The sequence below is a fragment of the Epargyreus clarus genome, unplaced genomic scaffold (genome assembly GCF_041222505.1).
Source record: "Epargyreus clarus isolate Ecla_fem2 unplaced genomic scaffold, WU_Ecla_fem_2.2 ptg000021l, whole genome shotgun sequence".
In the NCBI taxonomy this organism is placed as follows: domain Eukaryota; kingdom Metazoa; phylum Arthropoda; class Insecta; order Lepidoptera; family Hesperiidae; genus Epargyreus; species Epargyreus clarus.
Window position 1 is genome coordinate 9,576,899 of NW_027332228.1, and position 19,661 is coordinate 9,596,559.

Consider the following 19,661-nt stretch of genomic DNA (forward strand, 5'->3'; position numbering starts at 1 on the left):
TCTTTTTTATAATATAACAGATAATAGTATTTGTGAAACATTGCAATGGAGTTTAACCTTTTTTTTTCTTTTTTCTTTTCCAGAGGGAAACCTTCGAAAGGTACACGACGTGGGAGCGACGCCGGGTTATGTGGGATTTTTACCCGCCGTAAAATACGAAACGAAAGGTACTTCATTAAGAAATCGATTGGTTGCGGTGAAGACTCGTATGAGGGATAAAATTGTCACCGTTCGTACGAGTAGAGTTTAATGAATACAGGCCAGAGAGATGTGGAGAAAGCATCGACAGTTAAAACTATAAATATTAATGAGCAACATAAAAACGTAAAACTAAGTAAAATTTTCAGGCTTTCTTTTTCAGGCTTTCTTTTGGCCTTAACGATGTGTAATGCCCTAAATACAAAACTCGTACCTCGTAAATTACTTTACTTCGTGTCTTACATTAAATTACATTAGTATTACTTGTTAAATATTTATTTTTGTTCTTGTATTTAAAGTTATTGCTTAAGCTTTTGATTATATTTATTACTCACATATTTATATAAGACAAAATTGACTCGTATCTGGATAAGCCAATATAGTACACAGCTCTTATTATCTTGAAGAGTTATGTGGATGTGTTTAATTATTTAAATGATCTGATTCTTAATAAAGACCGGTTATTTAAATTATGAAGTGATGCATTACCAGTCAGAGAAGATAAAATATTTTTAACAATCATTTTTTCGTATAATAATAGGGATATTGAGGTGCAACTTAAGATCTGATAAAATAAAGGCATTCGTGGATAATCTCATGTGATTACTTGTAGACCTTTCAACAGAGGTTCTCAACTTTATTTTTATATATTGCCCACTTTTAATATCAGTATTCTCTAGCGTTCCCGAATGTTGGAAACAATTCTTTTTGTCTTTTTGTCTGGCTAAAGTATGCATTTGGTTTATTTAAAACACAAATTAATCATCACCCCTCAACCACTTCAACGTCCCTTGGGCTCATCCCCGTTCCCGTGGAGGTTTCTAGTACCCAGATATTGTTCACTTTGAGAAGAACTGCCCTCTTAGTTATGTCACGACATATCGTTACTTCATTAAATCTAAGGTACTAGTCATAGTATCGCTACATGCTTCGGTACCCAGTAAAGTAATACTGGTAAACTGTCGATTGGTAAATGTCACCGACTAAATGTAAACAACCTCGGCCTGTTTACAGAAGACCTACGAATACAGAAAACACGAGGTCGTTTCAGTTTAACCTTTATGTAACCAATATTTTAATAACTAGGTGTAAACATTAATTACCCTATACTTTCTATTTACCATTGTTTCATGTTAAACTTGATTTATGTACTAATGATAAATGACACATAATTCTTCATCATTTATTTTTTATTATAAACATGAGTTAGCTTATAAGGGAGCAGTTTAAAAATCAAAATACAGTAAAAGGTTGGTATTGCCATAATCGTAGTACCTATATAGTTACAATATATTTTAATCACGTGTCAATATTTTTGAAAAAAAATCAAGTTAATGTATACTACATTTTAAGTTTTGCTATCACAAATACATATATGGACGCTGAATTTTATACTAAGAGAAGGTAGTGACTAATTAATTATCTGGGCTATATTTTAATTACGTAAAGTAAAAAGTGAATACTTAATACATAGATTAGTAACTTAATATGAAAAAGAAACTGTAAAATTAATGCTTTAAGCATATGATTAAAGTAAAAGTGTCTAATTTTTAAAACAAATACCTAAAGTCACGGATGTTAACAGATCATATCTCATAAATATATAATAAACTGACTGTCGTGTATGGACTTTCTTCTTTAGACGCGGATAAAAGGAAACAAGATAGCATCAATTGATTAATTATCCATAATGATAGTTTAAAGCTATGATCCGTAACTTTTTATTCATATCTTATTAATCACGCCGCGAGTCTAATAAAACTAGTTTGCAGACAGAACTCTATCCATCGATAGTGAGTTTGCTTTACACGTAACTATTTGAAAGCGATGGTTCTCAATCTTTTTACCCATTAACTACCGCTAACTAATTATATATCTGCAAGGACTGATTTTAAAGGCTATGACTTTTACTGAACCATCTGTGGTCTGAATGTGAAGTAAGGTTAAAATAATTTCACGAAATAGTCTGGGTATGTAGGTATACATAATAACGTAAAGACAAAAATACAAAAATAACTACGATTGTTACATCATGATTGTAACAATTACAAGATATATCAATATTTATTTATATATTTGTACAACAACAGCAGTACACACAATTGTTTCAATAAGTTTTCACATGGAATAAGACACGTGTGCAATGTTCATATTGTGCATGCCAATAATAGGCGGGACTTAAAATTTACAGATTTTGCTTATTAGTTGCTACAGACTTGAAGATATAAATTTAATTGAAGAAAAAAACAATAAAAAAACTTGTAATTAAAAAATATTACACTGCTAAATTTATAAATATTTTAATAATGTAGTCTAAAGTCTACTTAATAAAGTATTATAATGCAAGGCGGGAGAGTGCCCAATGAAGCCAGACGGCAGAGCAAACCGCGTTGACCTCACCTCGTTGCATACGATGTCTGTCAACCGAGCCCAAACAAAGTCTGGTCTGTAGGTTAATAGGTTATATAGCTTCTAGAACGTTTAAGGATGTGTAAAACATAACGGTATTCACAATTTCACAATTTAGAGAAACGGTTGACGAATGAAGAAATAATAATATTGATATTAATGTGGAATCAAATAAATAAGTTTTATTTAGTTTATTTATATGAAAATATATTTTATTTAAGTGCCTATATATATAAGGTGCTTACACCTTATGAAGCACCTTATACGAGTAGATAGAGCCCTGTGACAGACGGACAAATAGCTGATGCTTAATAATAGGGTTCTATTTTACCCCTTTTTGTATGAAATCCTAAAAATATTAATTGAATAAATATTGGAAGTGTGAAAAGTACCTACTGGGTCAGTAGTTAGCGAAAGTGTTTGTTTTCTCCTGAGAGTCGGTCTGCTTCGCCTTCTCGATGCAAAGCGTATAGAGTTTCTTTTACTAGATGAAAGTTATTAGAAAATTGATTTGTTTCAAGCGTAAATTCATTTTGGTATCATTTTTCATTTATTTTATCGTTGTTTATTAATTAGTATTAAGTAGTTGTAATAAATTTGTTAAATCATCATCGGATGCGAATAATTCACACAACCATCAATTTCGCTTTTCACTTAATATTATGTTTTATGTTGAATAGTCGGCAATGCTTGGAAAATCATTTATCTTTGAGAGAAAGTTCCGTAGCAGACGGTTCATCTGTTTTTCAAGATTAATGTTTACAGACAAATGAAAACTGATAATGAAATAATTTTGACACAAGTATAATATTTTAGTAACGTTTCAGCAATGTTTATAATTAATAAAGAAGTATGAAACTTTCATAATTTTCAAAATGTACTAAATATTACAAGAATGACAATAACTATCCTAATTGTAAATTGAGCTCATAAGTAAAATTCAATTCAATATAGGTAAAGTGTCCTTAAATAAACTGTTTCGTAGTAAGAAAAGGAGTTGCGGAGAACGTGCTAACCGGGCAGGTAGGCACAGCTGAGATCTGAAGCAACAATATAAGTAAGCCGAATTGCACCAGGCGCGACATTAAAAATATCTGGTTTTGCAACAAGCAGGCGTCAAGCATGTGAACTGTACGAATCAATCAACCGTAGATTTGGCGGGTTGCAACAATGTGCATGTGCAGAATGCAAAAGATTTGCAGCTTTAGTTATTTTGCGGGCAAACGACATCGGGACCGTAGACGAGTGCTATTAACGTACTCGTGGTCCCGACAACAGACGTCCAGAGGAACACCGCGGGGTTTTAGCCGGTAGGAGTCCGGCATATCCTCTCCGCTACCCCGCAGCTGAGAGGAACCCATGTAGGGTTTCTCCACGAAAAAAAAGCTTTATTTATGTTATCTTGCAAATCTTCAGCCACCGACTATACTCACACAGTGCGAAAATGAAATAAAGGTCATCAACCTCCACAATCCATTACTGTCCACGGTACTGGTACGGTACGGTACTGTAACTACTGGGCACGGGTCTATTTTTTAACACATAAGGATAAACCTAGGATAGGTCTACGTGAGGATAGACTTCATATACATTTAAGATATTTTAACAATCTCTTAGATAAGTAGGTATACGATGTTTTCCTTCACTTATGGTGAAGCAAGTGATATTAAAATTTCTAATACGCACATAACTCTATAAAATGAGGCCAAGTCCACCAATTTTTTATTTGAGAACATTTTGGAATATTATTAGGTAGTTCTGTCCGATATATCTTCCATTTGTTAATATATTACAGTATATTGATTAAAGCTACAACTGACATCTATTACCAGGCATTACATTTAGTACCCTCGACATACTAACTAGATGAACTAGACCAAGCGCTATATCATGTCACGGCTATATAAACTGAATGTATAAAACTTTTTGTCATCGATATACTTTAACTCTTTTAAGAAGTATGTAAAAATAACAATGAAATCGTTGAAAATGAAACAAGGTATTGTGCAAACAAGGTTGGCACCGCAGCGTACGATTGCACGGCAAAAAGCGACCGAGCTGAAACTTCAATCATTGCTATGCTCGATTCGCTCTGATTATCGGAATAATACTGTCTTTGCTAAGGAAACATCTTTAATCCTACTACGTTTACTTAAATTATAAGTTCTACTAATCTTACATTTAAGATTGGTATATGTTTGACGCACTTAGCCATCGCGGTGGACCATAGCTTAATCCTTCTCATTCTGAGAAGAGACCCGTGCTCAGCAGTAGGACAGTAACCTAAAATAAACTCTTACATGATGGTTATTCTCTTTGCGATTTAATTGCAGTGACCTCACCGTTGTATCCCTTTCTGTTACCTGTACCTGTACTATTTGCATCACAACGCATCTGCAATTAAATTCAGATAGCACCTATCTGGCAAAACGTTACAGGTTGAGAAATGTTTATGGGGTGCACCGACCTTCGCACTGTCTGCTTCTACATTTGCCTATTACTAACTTAAAAATGCCAAATAACTCAGTCCTACCTAATGTTAGTACAAAATACATATTTAGTAAATGTTAAGATTTAAATTGATTCAGACAAAATTCTTCAAACAAAACGAGTCGAAATACACAAGTGAGTACCACAGGTTGTCGAAGATGGACATGTTGATATTGTTGATACTTTAGCAGCCGAAAAAAAAAAGTTTTATTTTTTTATTAGATTTGTGAATATTGAGCTAATATTTTGTTGTTATTTATTGTTTATGTCAAAAACAACGAACATTAAGTTATATATTCATGTAATGATGAATGCGGAAATTCGCGGAGTGGATATCAACAAGTGATTGCCAAAATTGTGAATGTTAATGATTCGTATGCAACGAAATTGCTTACTTTGGAAATAAAGTAACTTGGAGAATGGCAATTGTTGTGAAGTTATTGCATGTTTGAGAAGGAATGTTGTGAGTTGGTTGAATTATGTGGTATCGCCGAATAATTGGTATGTGGAGGTTAACCATGGAGAATTACTTTTATGCAACAGTGCGGAAACAGAGCCAGTAATTCCTAACTTTGTGTAGTTAAGAGACACAATAGTTGGGAGCGTCGAACTAGAATTCGTAACGTAACGGTTATGTCACGATGTCGATTGAGGTCGGTCGGTAATGTGCTGGTCATTAGGCCACTATGTTTGGGGTACACTGTTCAATGGAGCTGAGATTAATTGCTGCGTCAGTCAGTGCTACAAGACATTGGCGCCGGCCTTAATTTTTGCTAGTTATTTCGCGTTGTCACGCACTTGTTTGTTTTGGTGGCCTATTTTTTTAATTGTTTTCGATCAAACAAGAACATAGTAGTAACATTGATATTGGAAATGAATATGCAGTACAGTACAGCTGATGGTAAGTAGTCACAGCCGCCTATAACACTTCTAATCATCTCACAAAGCGAAATAAAGTCGATTACATATGCGTTGTCCGTTGTGAGGACTGAGATGATCTCATATGTAATTTAGCTAACATCCATGCGATACGTAGGCAATGCTTCACACTAGAAATAACTTTGAATTTAACTGAGCCTACATTAAAAAAGTAAACAATAAATTTTAATAACACAACAAAATGAATAATACTATTACAAAGAGTACTACTATTGTCACAATCACATCCCATTGAATAAGGGACAAATAGTAGTAAAATTAATTATATATTGTTCCCACAGTGCGTTTGATCATAATTGTACTGCAAATCTATCGGGGTACGTCGATTCAATGTGGACAAGGCCAAGCTATATTAAGGTTGAGTACACGTAAACGCACTACACAGTTATGGGTCATAGAACATATGTAATAAATCAATAAAAAATGATCACGCGTTTAAGAATAAGATTTAAAGTAATAGTTACTTGTAATTGCCTGTGGCTATGCATCTACATAAATTAAACCCTGACACATAGATTAGTAAAGATTACTCACTCCTAACAAGAAAATGTACCCAGTTTTGAGAATTGAAATAGTTGCGTAAAAAAGTTTTGCCACGTCTCCGTGCTAAAGTGTCCCTAAAATATTTGAAATAATTATTTATTTATTATGTAAATTATGTAGTATTAGTTATTTATTCGTAAATATTCTCTAAAAATGTTTTTATTTGTCAAGAATTCAAAAAAAGAACTTACTAATAAGCCGTTTGTGGCTTCATTCAATTTCAAGGCGGCGAAGTATCTTTACTAATCTATGCACTGACAGTATGTTACGTAGCAAATACAAATGTCAACCTTTCGTAGGCAATAATTGGGTAGACTATAGAAATAAAAAAAATGTTTTTAAGAATGGCATTGCTACTAATTGTATTTTACCGATGTAACGGTTACCATGTCAAATGCATCGATGCTCATAAAACTAAAGATTAGCTACCATACCACTTGTTTATAATGTAACAATACAATGCAATAACCGTGAACGTTGCTAAAACAGCCTTTTAAATTGAATAATTGTGTAGCGACGCGAATGAAAATATATGGCAGTATCACACGGACCAGTGGCGTGGAAACTGGTAGCAGTTCGGAAAATTGTGATGGTGGTGGGTTAACGAGTTCTGTTAATTTGTACCCGACAACCGACAACCGCTTTTTGTGGTTACCAAGCGTCACGTTAAGCCGCAGATAGACTAATCACCGGCCTATTTCGTTATAGTCGTTAATATTTTTTTATATATTTACCCTAACGATAAGGCAGACGGGCTACCTGGTGGAAAGCAGTCACCGTCGCCTATGGACATTTGCAACACCAGAGGAGCCCCAATGCATCGCCGGCTTTGTAGGAGAGCTCTTTTTGCACCCCTCTTGTAGAGCCCCAAGTCATAGCGCTCAGGGAATACTGTTAATTTTTACCCGTCAACCGGCAACCGTTTCTTGTGGTTACCGAGCGTCACGTCAAGCCGCAGAGAGACTAAGTACCGGTCCATTTCGTTATGATCGTTAAATTCCACATAGATCTAGATTTATATGCTTTAGTTGTTCTTATATTATTTCGATGTTCAGGTGTATTGGCAGCGAATTCTTCTTAAAGTAAAAAATAAGGACCACTGTGTTTATGACTATCTTATTATTGAACATATTACATATGTTCTATAATAAGATACAAATGTAAAGTAGTATTTACCAATGTGTCTTTATTTTAAACGTAAAATAAGTAGTATGGTATATTAATAGTATTTATGGGTGTAAATATGTAAAGAGTAGAATTATTTTAAGTGTAGACACTGAACTTACCGGATTGTGTGTTGTTTTCTATGAGGTTTTACACAAAAACTAATGTGGAACAGTTCAATAACTATTCAATAGTGTACTGTAAACGTTTGATAAAAATATAATGCAGATAGGTATGTAGACTGTGGTTCGGCAAAACAAATGAATGTACAAACATACCTCTAGTCCGATTCATAATTAGGTGTCCAAAATGTAAACAAAGGTGTTGACCTATCAAGAAAATATGTTTCAAATAGTAGTTTCTTATTTTTGACAATATTTAATTAATACAACGAGAATAAAATAATAATCTAAATAAATTAAAATTGATTCACATTTTCCAATATTATATTAACTCAATTTCATTTCATACAGTAATAATAATAAAATACAAGATTTATGGTAGAAAATTAAATTGTGATAATGGTAACACAATCGGGATCCAAAACATTTTTTGTGCCGCCATTTTTAAGTTTCGTAGTTGATATTATTCATTTTCGTGATCGTGGTCCAATGTCTCTGGGTTTACATAGCGCGTTTTTTAAATTGTGTGCAGTTATTAAGTTTTTGTTTTTTGTTGAGTTTGTGAAAGTTTTCGTTTCTTATTAATTTGTTAGGGTTTGCAATACCTGTAATCGTATTTTGACAATGACATTTCTTTGTTTACATTTTGGACACCTAATTATGATTCAGACTATATATATTTATGTTCGAATGGTTAACTACGGGTACTTGCAGCTCGATGCTGTCATTATTTGCGCCTTAAGAAGTGTATAGAATCCTTTACAGATGATTGTCATGCCGCGCTAGTAAGACGTATGACCGTATGTGCCCTACTAAAACTAACTCTTGATAGAATTACAAACACTATACGTGTTTGGATGTTTCAAAAGTAAACTTTATTAGTAGAATGAATCTAACGAGCCTTGTGGTTAAGGCTATCGAAATATGAGAGGTAATTAAATTTGGTAGAGTTCGAAGAACCTTTCCTTATTCAACTGAACACCACCATCTATTTATTTGCTATATGAAAACAATGTTAAGATATTTTTACAATCTTAACATAAGGTAAATAGTGTTCATTAGCTATATATATTTTACTTGAGAATTAGAAACTTGAAAATGTGCCAAGGACTACAATGATTTGAAGAGGTATTTTTTTCCGCTTGCTGTATTTATTTTTTATTGTCAAATGGCTATTACTACTGATACTAGTAATACCCACTTCGACTTCAGGTACCTAGGCTTTTGGTATACTCTACTTTATAATTCCTCAATTCATTTATCTGAATGTGAAGCAACATCATAAAGCAGTTGCTCTATCCTCTCTATTCTTAGGTCGGCCTTTGTACGCGACATTATTTGGTAATAGTCGATTATGACGATTGATATGCACCACGCGTTCACGTTTTAATTAAAAGTAAGCTAAGGACTATTATTTGTGTAGTTAATTTAAACAGGAAATTCCTCTTACACTTATTGGTTAATCGGAATTACAGGGTCTTTTCGTGAATCGGTCTATAAGACATGTATATAATGTACATTTTGCCAACGTCAAGTCGTTTTCTGTGTGTGATTAATGAAATGTTAAGGTGAAAGGGGAAGTATTATGTTGTATCGAATTGGATACAACATTTTTGTTTAATTGTATCGCTTTTACAATGCGTGTGAAAAAGGAAAGAGCTCCTTTTGAGACAAGGCCCTACACCATGGGTTGACAACATGGGTTATTAAACAAATGATGTTTTTTACACGTTGTCAGCTCTCCGTTAAAGCCAGAAATATATTGGCTAATTCGTTATTGCTGCGAATTTTTATTTAATATTTACTTCTTTAATTTAGATGTAAAGAATACATGATGATATTGTATTCTAAAGATTAATTCTCATAAAAATATAAAATATAATACACCTACCTATATTTATAATAAATGCTCATTTGGTTTATTATTAGTTATTATTAACAGCTTTAGTTATTGCTTGCTTGCTTATTTAATATGTCGGTTGCAAAACGTTGGTCTTATTATTATTATTGTATTCAGCACGAGATCTTATATTAGATACGCTGGTAGTTCCTGTATGCTTAGTTAACCTTGGTATTAGTTATACAATCAAATTCAAGTGCACATTCAAGCTATTAAATTATATTGTCACAACATGTTGCTACAAAAAACCTGTAGGTAGTGTTTCATATAGGTACTTTTCCTTATAGTTATTAATTAATTTTATAATAGTTTAGTTTTTATTGCGGAACAATATTAGAATATGCTTATATATGTCATACCTATTTGAATATTTAAATGCAAATAGTAAGAAAATATTTATTTTATCAGTTATTTTTTTTTTGCGTTGGAGCGTAGAAAAATCTATGATCGAAGGTCAGCCCTAAAAACAAAAATTTGTAACCTTGAAATCGCCAATACTGTATGATAGAATTTATAACAATTTGTCTTGTTATATTTGATATAAATATCCGGGTTACAGCTCACATTACATTTTCTACATTCAAATTGAAATTGGGTTGTCATCAAGGTGAACCCTTAGTGCCATTCTTCATTCTTAAAAGTATACGTAAGCGCATATTTCCAATTTATTACAGTGCAGTTTTATATTATAACATGTAGAAAGGATAGAGAGATAAGCCAAAGGTAATTTATTATGCATTCGATTCAATTTTGGGCGAGTGTCTGATAGTTTCTCATTCTAGTCACGGTTAGAGCTATACGTAACCGGATTTCTGGCGAAGACGCATCGGGTTTTTGCAACAAGATTTCTCTGAAGTTTATTTTTTTTTATACATTTGAAGTTTGAATGATTATTTGATGCTGACTAAAATGTAAATTACAGTCTATCGATTTTAAGCAGGATAAGTTGCACGCTATATATTATAGTTGTCGAAACACAACTTGATAATAATAGCATTATTTTCCGGATTCGCCGGTCGGTTATACATAGTAGTGTACATAATTCCACGTTGTTAGGTTCTCTAACTTTCAATATAACAGTCGAAGGCGATTAATAATTACCGCTTACGCAATACTTTTAGGACTACATGCTGGGACTATACAACATTGCTTAGTCGGCAAACCAAATACAGAATGGTTGTGTTGAGACATAGAGGAAAAGGCTGTAGACCTGACTATGAGCTTGTGTGCAAGTGCAACATTCCTACAAAGATAGTTGCAACAGAAAATTTATTTACATGTTCTTGAGAAATATTTAATGGCAAGTTACTATCACTTTTGTAAAAGTAGGCATGTGCCATTCGTTGCAAAAAATTCTTGTCTGATGTCTTTGTTCTGATATTCGTATATTCCCTTTATTTTAATATTTTTTATAATATAGCAATAGTAGACGGGCATGCAGTTCATCCGATGGTAAGTGGCTGCTGCCGCCCATGGATATTCGTAATCAACCCTAGATAGGATTAGATGTTCCTAGCCGAGTTCGACCGCAGATGTGTGCTTACCCCTGAGGATTAGAGCTAGAGCCCTCGGAAAAGTATCTCACCCTTACCACACCCTTCAAACCAGAATATAGCAGCGCTTAATATAGCAGTGGTTTGAAGAGTGTGCTTTTGTTTGTGCTTGTGTTTTGTGGTCTGCCTGTGAATCATATTATTATGTATTAGGTTGTGACGTATATATTATGTTAATATGATATATATGATATGTTTGCTTTAATTAACACGTGCGATTAATATTAATTGTGTAAATCATAGCATTACGGAAATAATGATACGGCGACTTGAAATTATAAATAGGTCTTGTTCACTAGACATTTAAGTCTTGAAGCATCAATAACTAGAATAAAGTATTACTGATATCTGAATCGGATTTTATTTTATTTCTAATACGCAAAATCATTGTATACAAATAATTCAGAATGAGGTTCTAAGAACTCTATATGTTTTTATCATACATTCGCTGTAATTTGGAGAACAATAAAAAATATAATTAATCTGATTGCACTGACTAATTTCAAGGTATTCTTTTACGAGCTATTATTACAAATTAAAACGCACTTAAACCTTGAGAAAACTCTATATTTTAACTATATATAATTAATTTGTAAATGTAGTGAATATGAATATTAGATATAGTTGTGAATCATTTGCATCACAAGGAAATGTACAGGACCCACCTTTCTCACTATGAACAGATGAAAAATATCTTAGTTTAGTCAGTAAATTTTAAATGCATGTCACATAAAATCTAACAACATTGTAATAATGTTATTTAAATGCAGAACCTCCTTTTTCGAATTCAGATAAAATGATGCTCTACTGGACACAGACAATTAATTATTGCGTAAAATTACAATATTACAGACTAACAGACTTTCAAGCCAACTTTTATAAAGAGCGAGGTCACTATTGCACTTCTGAGCTTAATGACGGATGGGTCTCGTAATATTTGAAAAGGTGGTAGAACAAGTATGGTTCGAAAGTAGATACCACCTCCACACTTATTTCTAGCATGAAGAAGTTCTCGCGTTTTGGTGGAAGGGTATGGATGCTGCGGACTTACATATAAGGTGATCATCTAAGTCCTCAGCATTGACAACGCGTCTGTAATTGATTTCAGGAAGAATCCCGGTTTTATATAGCGTTGACTACAGTACCCTTAGTATGAGTTTTTACGTTTTTTACAATTATGACTGTTTTTGTATTTGTTTTCGTACTTGCCCATACATTTTCAATCAGTGCCCCCATGGACTGTATCAGAACTGATTGGAAATGTATGGGAAATACGTAAACAACTACAAAACAGTCATTTTTGTAAAAACGTATATTAAGGATAAATATCTCCATCGAAAACAGTGACTTACTATTGGCTTAACTATAATTATGCAAATTTCTTACTTTAACCTTATACAAAAAACTTTCAAGCGAACTTCTTAAGAAGCCCAAGATCACTATTGCACTTTTAACTGTGTTGAGCTTTCAGAATTATCTGGTAATATTAAATCGCAAAGTGAACAGTTATGATATAGCGTTGATGTATCAGTGCCGTAATAGTAATATAAAGCAGAGCACTAAACCGTTAGGGACGTAATACTTTGCAACACTTGTGCAATATATTTGCACTGTTAGTATCAAATGTTTCTTGTGTAATGAACTTTCGCACTTCGTATCTCTTCCTAGAAACTGCCAACCATCTGATACATAGACACAATGATAATACGTCATTAATATGAAATCAACGTTACATTGGATAACTGTTTCACTGCTTGATATTCAACCATTTGTGATGTAACGTGTATTGTGTGGGATAAGTAGAGATTAAACGTAAGTTAACTGTTATATACTGTAAACAGTGATAGCCTAGTAGATTAGATTTTTCACATAGATTTTTCCAGTTATATTTATAAGTTTTAAAATTAATTATAACTTGCTTTAACGTTGAAGGAAACATCACTAGGTGAATATGCGTGACAGTTCTGTAAAAAAAGTTCTCATACCAGCATACACATTCTGAGAAGAAATGATCAGTTTGTCCAGCCGTGAGACAGAAATTGAATTGGTTAATTCATAAGAAATTTGATGTGCTTTATACACTCATAGTGCAACATTAGGATTTTCCTGAATCGTGGACGTCATGGACATACGCAATGACGAATAACAAAAACTCAGATCTAAAACCGAAATTTAAATTTATTAATTGGATATTTTCTCATCGATGATCTACCTACTAGGAATCCACTGCGAGTCATACCGGTATAGTGAGCGCACCGTCACCGGTCGTCATACATGAAGTTATTAAAGTTTTCATTTAAAGGCGATAGAACTCTCAGTGGTTCGACTTCGTCGGCACCACAGCTACGCACATTTCTGCCTAATAACAGCAGTGTTAAATGCTGCTGTGTTGTGGTTTGCAGGGTGGTAGGGAGACATAATAGTTTGAAGCACTCCAGCTCAGTCCTCGGGGATAGCAGCGCACATGTTGTCGACCTCGGGTAGGAATCTAATCTTATGTGGGATTAATTACAGTGTCAATGGGCGGTAGTAGCCACTTACCATCAGGTGCACTGCATGCTCGTCTGCTACTATAATATTATATAAACAAAGTATATATTCCATTCGTAAAATATTTTTCATATATTACGGCTATAACCAGACAGACATGAGGTATGCTTGGACTTAAACTATTCAAAACAGTAACATTATGTTGTGCAAAGATTGTAATGATTAGATATAATCTATTACCGGTATACCAGTAAAGATAGTTCAAATATTACGCTAAATTGTGTTGTACGTTCGTAACATTCGAATTATTTATTTACGTTAACGTAACTTTTCTTTTGCTAGTATATCGTATATCGATACATTAGTCGCATCTTACTACATGATACTATCTATATGATAAAACTCATTCCTTATTATCTTATTGTGTAAATATTTGGTATAAAACCACAATAGTTGTATATTTAGTACAAATTCTTCCCATCTAGGGAAAATAGTTTCCATCGTTTATGAAAGTATTATCTCCATCCATTTGCAGTTTAAGAAAAAATAACGCAAAATTATATCATCTCTTTAATGTGTATTTTTTTCAATGTACGTCGTTAATTTCCACGACACGGCTTCGCAAAGTTATGTATGTACGTATGCGTTTCAGGCGTATGTTGTTCGTATGCGGAAATATGAAAAAAGTGTGTAACTTCAAAGAACCTATTATAAAGTAGAATTAATCTAAGTGTCAATTGGCGTTTCTTCGTAAGATCTCACACGTAAATTAACCTGTTGAAATTGTATGTTCCGCCATTTTTCCTGCTATTCAGTGGGTGGACGATAAGAAAATTGATGCTTCAGTGCTATTTCCGCAAAACAAGTGCATATTTATGTGAGAATTCTAGAAGGCTTTGTTGAGAACACATGTAGAGCTATCTTGTGAGAAATACTAAGTTATAGTCGGACTCGTGTAATAGATAGTCAGTGTTCCGTAACACACAATATACTTGTGTTACCAAAAAAAAAAACTTTCATATAATTTGGGTCCATAGCGCGAAAAACAAATCTTTTAATACATTATTGTAATTTTTTTTATCATTTGTTAATCTTAGTGTAGAACTAAAGAAAAAGAACGTAAATTGTTGTTGTTAGCCAATTCGGCAACAAAAGATTGTGTTTTTTGTTACTTCCGATAAAATCGGAAATTTGACAGTAAAGCCAATAGGCTTCGCTTACACCTAAAAAATGTGAGCCGCGGGTCGTAAGCAGTTTAATAAAAAGCGAAGAATTTGTTATATAAGGTGTATCTCACGAATACGGCAATTCTTAGTGTTGCAGTTTTCCACATTTTCGAAGGTTCCAGCGATTAGAAAGCGATACGTGTTGCAAGTATGTGGCATGGAGCTCCTTGCTTAATGCACAGCACGTGCTCGGCTTTCGTAGTGGACGACCAAGGCTCACAGACAATAAATATTGTGTAACGCTGAGCGTGATAATAATCAAAATATTGAAACTGCCATCGCATATGCATGCCCAGAGAATTGGTGTTAGTGCAACTGCAGAATAAGACAGTTTTATGAAATTGCATTAGCTTATGGGAAGAAGAGGAAGGTCAAAGGAACACCACGTTAAGAGCCTAAGGGAGACGCTGATGACCTTTTGAGATCTCAAAGCATATACGATGGGAGATAGCTATCGAAAGGTCGAATCTCTCACCTAAGACATCTTCAGGAAATTACCCACGTAAATAAAGTAAAAGGAATAAATTTCTCTATATTGCAAATAAATACAATCATGTCATGTCATGTCAATCAAGTCATGTATTTCCAATAAACTATTGTTATTAACTTATATTGATTGATAAATATATATCTACTTTAATTAGTTAGCTATTTACTCGTATGAGAACGAAATTGTCTATAAGGAAAATATTTCCCAAACAAAATTTAGATTCAGCGGCGCTGTACCCTACTTACCGTGCTGCAAATACCTAGAAGCTTAGGTTAAGACTAAAATATACCTTTAAATAACTTTAATTTATACGAGTATAATTCGATTTCTTGGATAGGTATTCACATGGCAGTGATGTGACTAATTTGTATTATTTTGTTCCTACAACACTCTTAGTTTATACTTTAGAATGTAGCTAGCTACATAATACTATATTAAAAGCAACATGTCCCTATAAAAACAAAAAGCGAGTGATATGTGCAATTATTTCCTGGGGACAGGGTTTTTCGCTTTATTATCATGCAAACGATTTATATTATTTTATTTATACAGATAATAAAGTCAAGGTAGTCTTCTTAATTTAGTTTTTTACACTGTAATGTTCTAAAATATACAAGATTTATTTTTTTACAAAAATGCATATAACTTGGAAAATATGAGTACATTTTATTTCAGAGCTCATTCACGACTTGTATGAGTGACCATTCAAACGAATTATAATCCCAGGGCCATGGTGAGCTGGCACAATAACACTAATACGTTAAAAGGTTATTCACACATTAACTGTTACATTGTAAATAAAAGCAGACCTCCCATGTTCTAACAATTTTAACAAAGTCAAGCTATAAAAGTTACGTAAATAACTTGCAATAAAATTGACAATATGGAATCACTTGGTATGATTACGAATAACTTAAAAAAACAGACGTCTTAAAGCTAATATTAAAAGGGAAGAAATGTTGTCTATGTCACTCCCAAAATTTAGAAAAATCAAACAAAACCTCATACAGTTCAAACTAGTTTTTGGCCGCGGCTTCGCCCGCGTTTAAAAGAAAATAATATGACATACTACATACATACTAACATACATAAAACTGACAATTCGTACCTTCATTGGAACGACAGTGGCACCATCTGGCGAAAATTGGTCGCGGGATTTCCGGGATAAAACACTCCTATGTCCGTTCTCGGGTCTCAGACTATCTTTGTACAAATTTTCATTAAAATCGGTTCAGTGGTTTAGGCGTGAAGAGACAACCAGACAGACAGACAGTTACTTTCGGATTTATAATATTAGTAAGGAAGTAAGGATTAAAATCTGTCAAACTGCATCATCTTACACACCTACATACGTTCGAAAAATACTTTTGCAGTCTTTTCAAATTTTTGTATAAGTAGTATGAATGAATAATATGAAATAAAACGAATTATTCATTGCATAATTTATGTCAATGTTCAGTTACGAGTGTTACAACAAATTCAGACCTTGTCAGTAGTGAAATATTTATTTGTTGTTAACGTGGGTGGTGAATTTTTATTTAGTTACTACTTTTAATTGAAAAAAATACTATCGAATTCAGGACCTGTTCGTTTTTGAAATCAGTAAGAATAGTGAATTAAAAAATACTTTAGCATTATTTCACTTTTCAATTCAATTTAAAATAACTTTTGTGCGATTATCTCTAACAATATAACGTTTACTGTTTGCTTCACCTTACACCGATTGTCATGAGTTTTATTTCCGGCAGGTGGGAACCACAGAACCATAATATAAACATTACATGTTCTATAGACGAAATCGTACAACACATCGATTCGATTCAGTACATGCTATTAAAACTAATATGGTTTTTTTTTCTTACATTTAGTTAGTTGAGATTGGATTCTATTTACTCATTACTCATTACTTATAGGTATACTGTATGTACTGTTTTTAAATAATTCTTGCTTATTGGTCTACTGTTAAAGAGTCATATTATTGTTGTTATCAGTAAAGAAACGACTTGTTATTCTTGTTTTAGATAGTTATTTTTTTATATGTATCTACTTAACGTATATGTACTTTTGTACGTGCTAATATCTATTTTGGAGGCTAGAATAATATATATTTATGTACTGAAAAACCTCAGTACTTTTATATAGCTTGAATGAATTTATAAGAAACAAATAGAGGAATTTAATTTCATTTCTAAATAAAAATACAAGTTAACGTAATGTTCAGTTTTTAGCGGTTACGTAGACTAATAGTTCCAGCTGCAATGAGGCGTGGATGTAGTTACGTAGCAAATATCGTTCTGTCAGTTATGAACTCGGAAGCGTTTCCTCAAATTATGCCAATCTGCCTCACGTACCCTCGTACAGTACCCTTAGTATGAGTTTTTACCTGTTTACAAAAATGACTATTTTTTTATTTGTCTACTTATTTCCTATACATTTCCAATCAGTTCTGATACAGTCCGCTAGGGACGCTGATTGGAAATATATGAGCAAATACGTAAACAAACACAAAAACAGTCATTTTTGTTGAAACATAAAAACGCATACTAAGGGTACAGGAGTACTGACGTCGAATACAAATAGGTATTTATGTTCGCGATTTTCCCACATAAAAATTTACATACATATCGATCGATAAACAATGGGTAATGAATGATGTAATGGTGTACTTTCGTAATGGTAACTGGTTCAAAATGTCCTTTGTTTTGTTATATTGAATTAGGTCGACTTGCGAAATATCGGAAAGATGGTGGCATAAAGTTTGTGAAATCGTGGGGGAAATATATAAATGTAGAAACAAAATTAAACTGAATGATGATGACATGAAGAAATGAAATATAAGTATATCGCATATATATTCTATCTCTACTATTTTTAATGAGGTAATCCGTCGGTTTTCCAATATTTATAAGCAGTTTCCAACGTTTGGCATGTGCCGTATTGCCTATATAAATTAGCCTGTAACGTCCGTGTGTTACCGGAATACATTACAACACACGAACAACACCGTTTTGTTGTTATGCGTACAAATTCCTTACTTAGATTAAGAACATAGTTATATATCTAAACATATCTACAGTTAGTTACAGATATACCTATCATACTGGAAGTTTAGAAAAACGAAAATTAAGTAGTGAAAATGTTTAAAAAGTTTAACTTTAAGCTCGAACGATTTCTATATAGAAAGTTGAGTTTATTTTATCGAAACTGCAAGTTATATTGGTTTTATTAGTAATTAGTTTCAACTTACATTGCAGTGAGGAGAAATGCCTATCTGGAGGCACGGCAGTGCCTCCGCCAAGTCGAGCTAGAATATTATAGGCATGTTACGATTACTTTTTATGAAAGTTAATTTTACCTACTTTAATTAAAATAAATAAAGAATATAAACTTAATATTATGGTTAAGACTATAGTAAAGTAGTATAAAGTAATAAAATAAATAGCTCACCAAAGACATCAAAACAGCTGATCGCAGGTGAACGTTCTGAGGCTTCCGCTTTCCTTCTGAAGGTAGCGCTGCACGCAAAACAAAAACAACAAACACGGGATGACTGATGTGACCTCACGTCTAGCTCTTATTGTCTAAGTGTTAACGTCACATTAATTTGAACGAAATCACGTAATTTGGTACTGGTATTAAAGCGACATACGTGCGCGGCGCGGGAAAGTTCTGCGAGAACTGCCTGTGAGCATTTGAGCAAGGCAGTTGCCGGCGACTACGAGCAGACCGGCTACAGACGTCGCCATCAGACCAACACTTTCATTACAGGCTTTTGTTGTTTTGTTGTATTACATTGAAAGAGTTATTTCTCACTTGTTTTTCATGTATTGAGTATCGATTGGGCAAAAGTAAAGTGTAAATACTTCTGTAAGTTCCATGTAAGTTGTTCCATTTCTTATTAACTGACAAGTTAATAAAAAGGTAATAGATAAGGTACATTACCTTTATATATTTTTATAAATAATTTTATTCATGTTTGCATTCTTGGCATATGTATGTCTCGAATTAAGTGAAGCTAAAATCTAGATTTACGTCACACCTTTTTATTCGTGACGTTATAATTTACTACGAATGATTTAAATCTTGAATTAATCAAAGTATATCTTGAAATGTTGTAGCAGATTAAATACGTAAAAC

At 33.2% G+C, this 19,661-nt stretch overlaps 1 protein-coding gene across 2 annotated transcripts in view; it reads right to left on the reverse strand.

Moving 5' to 3' along the window:
- The window catches only part of LOC140750583 (pancreatic triacylglycerol lipase), a 36,423-nt gene extending 17,198 nt beyond the window's left edge, over positions 1-19,225 (reverse strand). For both annotated transcript variants that reach the window (XM_073084225.1, XM_073084223.1), the window contains exon 1: positions 18,972-19,225. The gene's annotated coding sequence lies outside the window, so the exon portion shown is untranslated. The remainder of the gene's footprint in view (positions 1-18,971) is intronic.
- Between the last annotated feature and the right edge of the window lie 436 nt (positions 19,226-19,661).